Source organism: Mus caroli, chromosome 5, assembly GCF_900094665.2.
Source record: "Mus caroli chromosome 5, CAROLI_EIJ_v1.1, whole genome shotgun sequence".
NCBI lineage: Eukaryota > Metazoa > Chordata > Mammalia > Rodentia > Muridae > Mus > Mus caroli.
In genome coordinates, this window is record NC_034574.1 from 36,469,960 (window position 1) to 36,477,912 (window position 7,953).

Below are 7,953 nucleotides of genomic sequence, written 5' to 3' on the forward strand. Positions count from 1 at the left end.
AGCCATTCGGTATTCAAGTGAGAATTCTTTGTTTAGCTCTGAGCTCCATTTTTTTAATGGGGTTATTTGATTTTCTGGAGTCCACCTTCTTGAGTTCTTTATATATATTGGATATTAGTCCCCTATCTGATTTAGAATTGGTAAAGGTCCTTTCCTAATCTGTTGGTAGCCTTTTTGTCTTATTGACGGTGTCTTTTGCCTTACAGAAGCTTAGTAATTTTATGAGATCCCATTTGTTGATTCTTGATCTTACAGCACAAGGCATTGCTGTTCTATTCAGGAATTTTTCCCCTGTGCCCATATCTTCAAGACTTTTCCCCACTTTCTCTTCTATAAGTTTCACTGTTTCTGGTTTTATGTGGAGAAGAACATGGTATTTTATAGCAAATTAAAAAAATGACTCAAGTGCAATGTGTTCGTGGTATAGGTTGTAAAGAACACAAGACTGTTTTGAAAATGTTTTCTCAAAATATAAAGCCCATGATGCTAAGGCATTACATTATTGTATCTGAAGGACAGTATGAACATGTTCACGTGCAATTGAAAGACCCACAACGTGAGGACTCCCCCACCTTCTGACTCAGGAGAGGCTACACCCTAAATCACCCACAAGAAACGGTCTTGCTGCAAACTGCAAGAAGATTTTTATTCAAGAGTGCTCTTGGGCCCACTGTCATACACCACGCAGGGATAGAGGACCGTGGTGCCCTGAGTAGCTGGATAAGGGGTTATTTAAAGGGAGAAACCACAACTCAAGGAAGTGGGGAGGGCGTTGTTGGAAAATACCAAAGATANCAGTTAAGAGTCCCAAGGAAGTGCAAAGTCACAAGAGTCGCAAGGAATACCTGGTAATTGTGCAGGTTATCTCTCAAGACAGTTTCTAAGAGCCCCTAANNATAGCACATTTGCATAGCGGGTTCTGGCAATGGTCAGGGTGACTTTCAATGGTCAGGGTGACTTTCTTTGAATGAACACTCTTTGAACCCAGGAAGCGGGTGGGTGGAGGAATGTCGCTATCTGTTTTATGATTAGCATACCTTGGAGCAATGAGTCACAGAGGTCACATTCCCAAGCCTGGGCCTAAAGGCCTAGAATTTTGTTTTTACTTTGCTATACTTTCACATTATTGTCCAAAACACTTCTATAACAAAAACATTCCCCTTTCTGTGCTGTCCAATATGGACTCTACCATCAGGTGCATACCTGAAGTGTGATGAATGCCATTGAAGGTGTGAAATTTTCATAACTGAGATGGTCACATAACTAGTTGATATTGATGCTTCATGAGTCAAACCTTGGGTTTATTTGGGAGGGTGACTTCTCTAATTACTGCTAAGAAGTTAAGGATTGTGGTTATAGTGAAGAAGTTAGCTTAGGACCTTTGGAAAATTCCACCAGGCACCCCTCCCCTCTGGAAGGGAGAGGCTAATTACATTCCTCAGAAAGACCACTGGGGGTTTGGCCACCTGCAGATAAGGGAAGCCCAGAGCACATAGACACATTCCTCAGAGCTCACTGACAGTTGGCCACCTGCAGACCTCATTTCTTAAGGACCAATCAGTTTAAAAGTCACAGTGTTCTGCCAATCACTTTGTGCCTAGTGGCTGTTGCTCTATTCTACCCCTAAAAACAGTATAAAAACTGGCTGTCCGGGCTTCCCCAGGTCGCTACCTCTCCTGGTGCAGGGCAACCCCAGCACGCTGGAACAATAAATTCCTCTTGTTTTTGCATTGATCTCTTGCTCTACATGGTTCACTTAGAGGGTCCCCAGTAGCTAAGATTCCTCAGAGTCTTACATTAGTGTCTTTTCACAGCAATGGGGGATGGGAATCTGGGGGTAGACACCAGAAAGTCCCAAATGCCACGAAAGCATGAGGCTCTCAGGATCCAACAGGAATGAGATTAGCTGAAATACCCAAGAAAGGTAATCTAATCTAAAACCTAATCTAAGAAAGGGGAGGGAGAACCTGTAGAGAGCATACCCAGAGGTCAGGCAAGGCACCAGGTTGGGGGATGGGATCACCCACTCATTTTCCAAATTTTTATCCCAGAATTGCTCCTGTCTAAAGGAAATATGGAGACAAAATGTGGAGCAGAGACTGAAGGAAAGGCCATCCAGAGTCTGCCCCACCTGGGATCCATCCCATATATCAATACCAAACTCAGACACTATGGCAAATGCCAAGAAGTGCTTGCTGACAGGAGCTTAATATAGCTGTCTCCTGAGAGGCTCTCTCAGAGACTGACAAATACAAATGTGGATACTCACAGCCAATCATTGGATTAAACATGGGGACCCTAATGGAGGAGTTAGAAAGAGGACTGAAGGAGCTGAAGGGGTTTGCAACCCCATAGAAAGAATAACAATATCTATCAACCAGACCCCCCCCCCCAAAGCTCCCAGGGACTAAACCACAAATTAAAGAATACACATGGAGGGACCCATGGCTCCAGCTGCATATGAAGCAGAGGATGGCCTTATCTGGCATCTATGGGAGGAGAGGCCCTTGGTCATATGTAGGCTCGATGCCCCCAGTGTAGGAGAATGCCACAGTGGTGAGGAGGGAGAGGGTGGGTGGGTGGGGAAGTACCCCCTCATAGAAATAGGGGGAGGGGGATAGGATAGGGGATTTTCAGAGGGAAACAGGGAAAGGGGATAACATTTGAAATATAAATAAATAAAATATTCAATAAAAAAAAGGAAACCCTAACTAAGACAGAAGTTGATTCCAGGAAATAGCAATTTGCTGTGATAGGCTGGACACATTTTTGTTTGGATGAATATGGAACATTTTAGGAATCTGGACTACAAAAACAATTGGACATTCTAAGCAAGGCTTAATGGAGCATCCTAGTAGGAGCTTAGAAAACAGTGATTCTGAGTGTTATTTGCACTGTGGAGGCCCAGCTTAAGAAGTTTCAGAGAAGATTCTTGCCAAGGAAAGCCCTTATTGAGGAGTAGAAACAATCCAAGAGAAAGACGTGCATTTCTGTCAACAAAGCTGAAAGGATTTGGAGATTTTGAAGAGTGTTTGCTGTGATCTCTTCACATAGAGTCTCTTCACAGCAATAGACATTGCTAAGCCAACTTCATTTTAAAGACACGGTTTAAAATTATTTTTTGTAAGTTCAATTTGTTCTAACAATTCTAGTTCAATATTCTCTGTCTCACAGAGTTCACTAGCATTTCATGAACTTGACCAGCCTACTATCAACAGGAAGTCAAAGTGTTGACTGCTCTCTAGGAATAGGTTGCATTTTACTAGTTTTAAGATCAATAGTCATGTTATAGCTTCAGTAAATAACAAACATGTCAGCAGTATTCTTCTCAGTTAGAAAATTATAAAGGCAAATCCCAAATCTCTTGGGCAATTTTTGGAAGGTTTAAATATAAAAGTATTTCAATGAATGGTAGTTACTAGACCTATTACCAGAGGGATAGTAGCTCAGCTACTCTTGGTTCTCAGCTGTTGATGTAGTTGAAGATAAGTACCCTGTATAGTACTTTCTTAGAATGATCATATACTCACATATAAGCAGACACAACAAGATTATTAAACCTCATAGGTAAAGTTTTCAGGGGCATATTTGTTCAGAGCTATCAGTGTTTCTTCTCCCTCTAGGCTTTCTCTTAAAAACAGATGGTAACTGCATACCCCAGTGGGTGGCCCCATGACCACTGTATACTCATTGAATTCAGTATATTTAAAATTGTAAAAGGAGGACATGGAGTTGGGAAGGAGATGAGAAGGGAAACTGGAGGAGAATTGGAGGCAGACAATGAGGGGTAGCTATGACTAAAACTAGGTAATAACGTTTTTACTTTGAAATAAGAGTTTTGTTTCCCTGGGGATTGCTAGAGAATAGAGTAGAAGGAGAGGGAGATGAAGAAGGAGGCAATGTCAGAAAAAGAGAGAGAAGAGGGCTGAAAAATGAATTCTTCAAAATTCATCTTTAGTCTGACACAACTTCTAAAATATTTGGAATATTCTTGGTTTTATACACATTTTTAAAAACTGACATAGTTTGTTATACTCTCCTTCATTTCTGATCAATTAGCAATTTCATCATTTCTTAGATGTTTCTGAATTCCAGTTAAAATATGCTGCCCACTTATAGTATCTAGTTCTACTGAATATGGCTTCTAGTTGAACACAACACAACACACAACAACAACACTCCAACAGTCTAGGAATATAATTTTCCCAAATTATGCAACTTGAATTACTACAATCATAAAATGTAAGATTTGCTACAGTGTCAAATTGTATTTTTTCTCCTTTATACTCTTCTTTCATTGAATTTCAGTTTCCTCTTTTTAGTGTTCCCTTAGTTTTCTTTTTAAAATCGTAAACTTTTATCCTACTTGATGGATCTTGTGTTTTTAAGTTGACTTAGATGATAGATTTGCTCAAGTCTTATAAACTAAAAGGAAGATGGAGTAAGATTGAACATTAAGTATAAGGCAATTTAGTTGGAATGGAACCCCTTTTTAGAGATAGAGGGCTTTTATCATATAAATATAGCACATAGCAGTCACAGAAATGTGTACTAATTAGGCATGGTAATATAACATTTAGGTTGAAACCTCAGCCTAAGATTTATGTGCTGCTTATGAAAATAGCTCACTTGGGTCTCGCTCCATTGCATTTTGGGTTTATCCTGTATATTTATGGAAACATAAAGAGGGTTAAGACACTGACTGATCACTCCTTATTTTCTTTTCAATGGATCTAATAAGGTTCTTTTCAAACAGAGAAGATAAGGGATAATATCTTAGGATTTCCTCTGAGGCCCCCTGACACTTCCACTGTGTTGGGCTGGAGGGAATTGTCTTTACATCTTTAGTGTATTTATGATCAGTCACTCGTAGAATTTCTAAGTGAAAAGCTTCAAGATGGCAATGCACAGAAGAGAAGGAAAAACACTAGATGTTGAAAGAATAGCAGAAGAAAAAGTCTGCATGCTAGCAAACAAAGATTCTCACGAATGGTCTAAAGCAAACTAGTTGATCCCTTGGAGACCAGAGGATTGTAAATGAGCCACAGATACCAGATAGAGTCATTCACACTGCTAAATTTGGGTTTTGCTTTAATTTGGTTGTAGCTGTGCCCCTATTCATCCCACTTGGTATAAGAAAGTATGTGAATTTTGATTTTACAGGAGCCTACGGTTGAAATACTTAGTTTACAAAGAGACATTGAGATTGCAAGTGTGGGAAGATATAAAGACTGAAGGGCTTCTACAAGTTGCACTCCCATTTTTCCCTTTTTGTTTTCTTCTCTGCATAGCCCTGGCTGTCCTGAAACTTGCTCTGTAGACCAGAGTGGCCTTAAACTCAGAGAGCTCCTGGTCTCTGACTTCTGAGTGCTGGGATTAAAGCTGTGTACCACCATGTCTGACTTGAGAATTGTACTGTTTTATATTGTGATATTTACAGGTAATCTTGAGGAGAAAAGAGGAAAGAGGTATGAGTTGAAGTGATATGTTTCTGTGTCAAAGTTGACAAAGGGTAAAATGTCAGAGTTTTCGTCAACTTGACACACATCTAGGCATACTTGGTGTATTGGTTAGTTTTATGTCAACTTGACACAAGCTGGAGTCATCAGAGGAGGGAACTTCAATTGAGAAAATGCCTCCATAATACCAGGCTGTAGGCAAGCCTATAGGGCAGTGGGCTGCACACAGACAGCTTGATCTCCAGTGGCGCATAGGTCTTGAACCCCTGGGGGGGCACCCTGGGGGGGTACGATGGGTGGTCATTTCCATCTACATGGGACAGAAGATGTACTATCATGTCTCCTGGACCCCTGGCTCCTGTCAAAGTTACCACCCCCACAGTCCCCACAGGAGACGTGTGTGACTATCACTCACAAAGACAATGTCCCAAGCTCTTGGCATTCTAGCCAGGTATGCTCTTCTCCACAATTACCAGATAGCTCAGTCCACTATAAAAGGGGTTGCTTGGCCCCTCCTCGCTCTCTTTAAGCTCTCACCCTTTCTTACTCTCCTCTCTAGCCCTCCTTCTCTCTCTCCCTTCCCCCCTCTCTCCACATGGCCATGGCTGCCCCCCCCCTCTTTCTACCTTCTCTCTTCTCTCTGCCTTTCTACAATAAAGCTCTAAAACCATAGACTGTCTCTGCTGCTCATCAAGGCCCACTGTGCTTGAACGATGAGATAGGCTTTCCCCTAAGGAGCCGATTCTAACCCCCCACTGGAAGGCCTTCCTGCACTCCAGCCATCGACTGGGACAAGGAAGGACTCTCACCCACGAGAGAACCACCCAGTGCCCCCTCTCCCTCTGCCCTCTCCTCCCTTCCACCCCAGGGCTGACTGAGCTGCTCCCAGGGCCTACATTTTGTTATCAGCTCTTCTGAGGTGTCCAGTGGTGTCTGGGATGCCTGAGGCTGAGAACCTGGAACCTAGGACTGCCCCTTGTCTACCCCCTGCAGAGCTGGAGTTTAGTGTCTTCACATAGCCAGACACCCACCCAGGGATTCATTGAAAGCATGCAGCAGTTCTTCTGCATCGGCCTGCCCAGAGCACCGGAACTCTGGTGGGACATGGGTTCTCTCCCATTCTCCCTTTATTCCCCTGGTGTCCACTGCCCTGCACAGGCCTGTAGGTCATTTTCTTAATTATTGATGGGGTTATGTATGTATGTGGGGGGAGATTTCATTGTGGGTGGTTCTATCCCTGGGTTGGTGGTCCTGGATTTTCTAAGGAAGTAGACTGAGCAAGCCAGTAAGAGACACTCTTTCATGCCCTTTGCATCAGCTCCTGCCTCTAGGTTCCTGTCCTGTTTGAGTTCCTTCCCTTATTTCTTCTAATCATGGACTGTAATATGGAAGTTTAAGCCAAATAAATCTTTTCCTCCCATGTTTTATCACAGTGACAGTAACCCTAACTAAGACACTAGGGAAGAGGAACACTCAATTGAGGGACTATCTACATCAGATTGGTTTGAGGATATATCCATGGGTCAATTTTCTTGATAAAAGACTAGCTGGTCTTTCTCAAGTACCATATAATTTATTACCATTATTTTTAATTGAAATTGTGATAATCCAGTGGTAACAGAAGTTCCTTGTAGAAAAGTAGGAAAAGTTTGTTGATACTAGTGAGTACTCTAGAGATAAGAAAAAGACACAAACTGGACCAATGGAATCCTCCCTTTGGAATTTTTTAAAGTAACTGGTATCCTTCTCCCATGGCCATACTGGAAGCAGGATTCTGGAGTATTAAAAACTTAGGTCCTCAGACAAGTGGGTAGAGCTGGTCTTCCAACACAGAGTGAGACACAGGCAAAGATCAGGCAAGCTAGTGCCCCGCCTGGACAGCATGTGCTCCAATTCATCTGTCTCTAGATTCATTTGATTATACAGAACACATTCTCCAAGGGGAATCCTAGCTAATATGAGCAGGCTTGTTTATATGGAATGTGCACTGTTATTGTCACAGAAGGGTATTCATGTCACACAAGAGCGTAAGAAACACACAGTGTAAAGAGGGGGCTGATGAATTTCATATTTGGCAATATTTACCCCTTTGTAAACAAACTGAACCTTGACGATTTCTACTAATTGATGCTGGCATGTGTCAACCGTCAACATAAATCTGATATTCTTCAAGATAGATGCATGGTTCTTTTTGTATTAGGGCTTTACTTACTTCAGGGAAGCCATGAATTGGTTAGTTTGGAATCTTTAAAAAGCAATAACCTTTTTGCTAGGAAGATTTGAAGAATGATTACCTGTAAGGAGCGGTCCTCACATTCGCCATTACAAGATGGTGCTGATGGCACTGACACCCGTGTTCTAAGTAGTAAACAAGCAAGCTGCGCATGTGCCGGGGTAGCTTTCCACGCCATGTGCTCTGCCTTTCCCGTGATGACAACTCCGGCCGATGGGCTGCAGCCAATCAGGGAGCGACACGTCCGAGGCGGAGGACAGT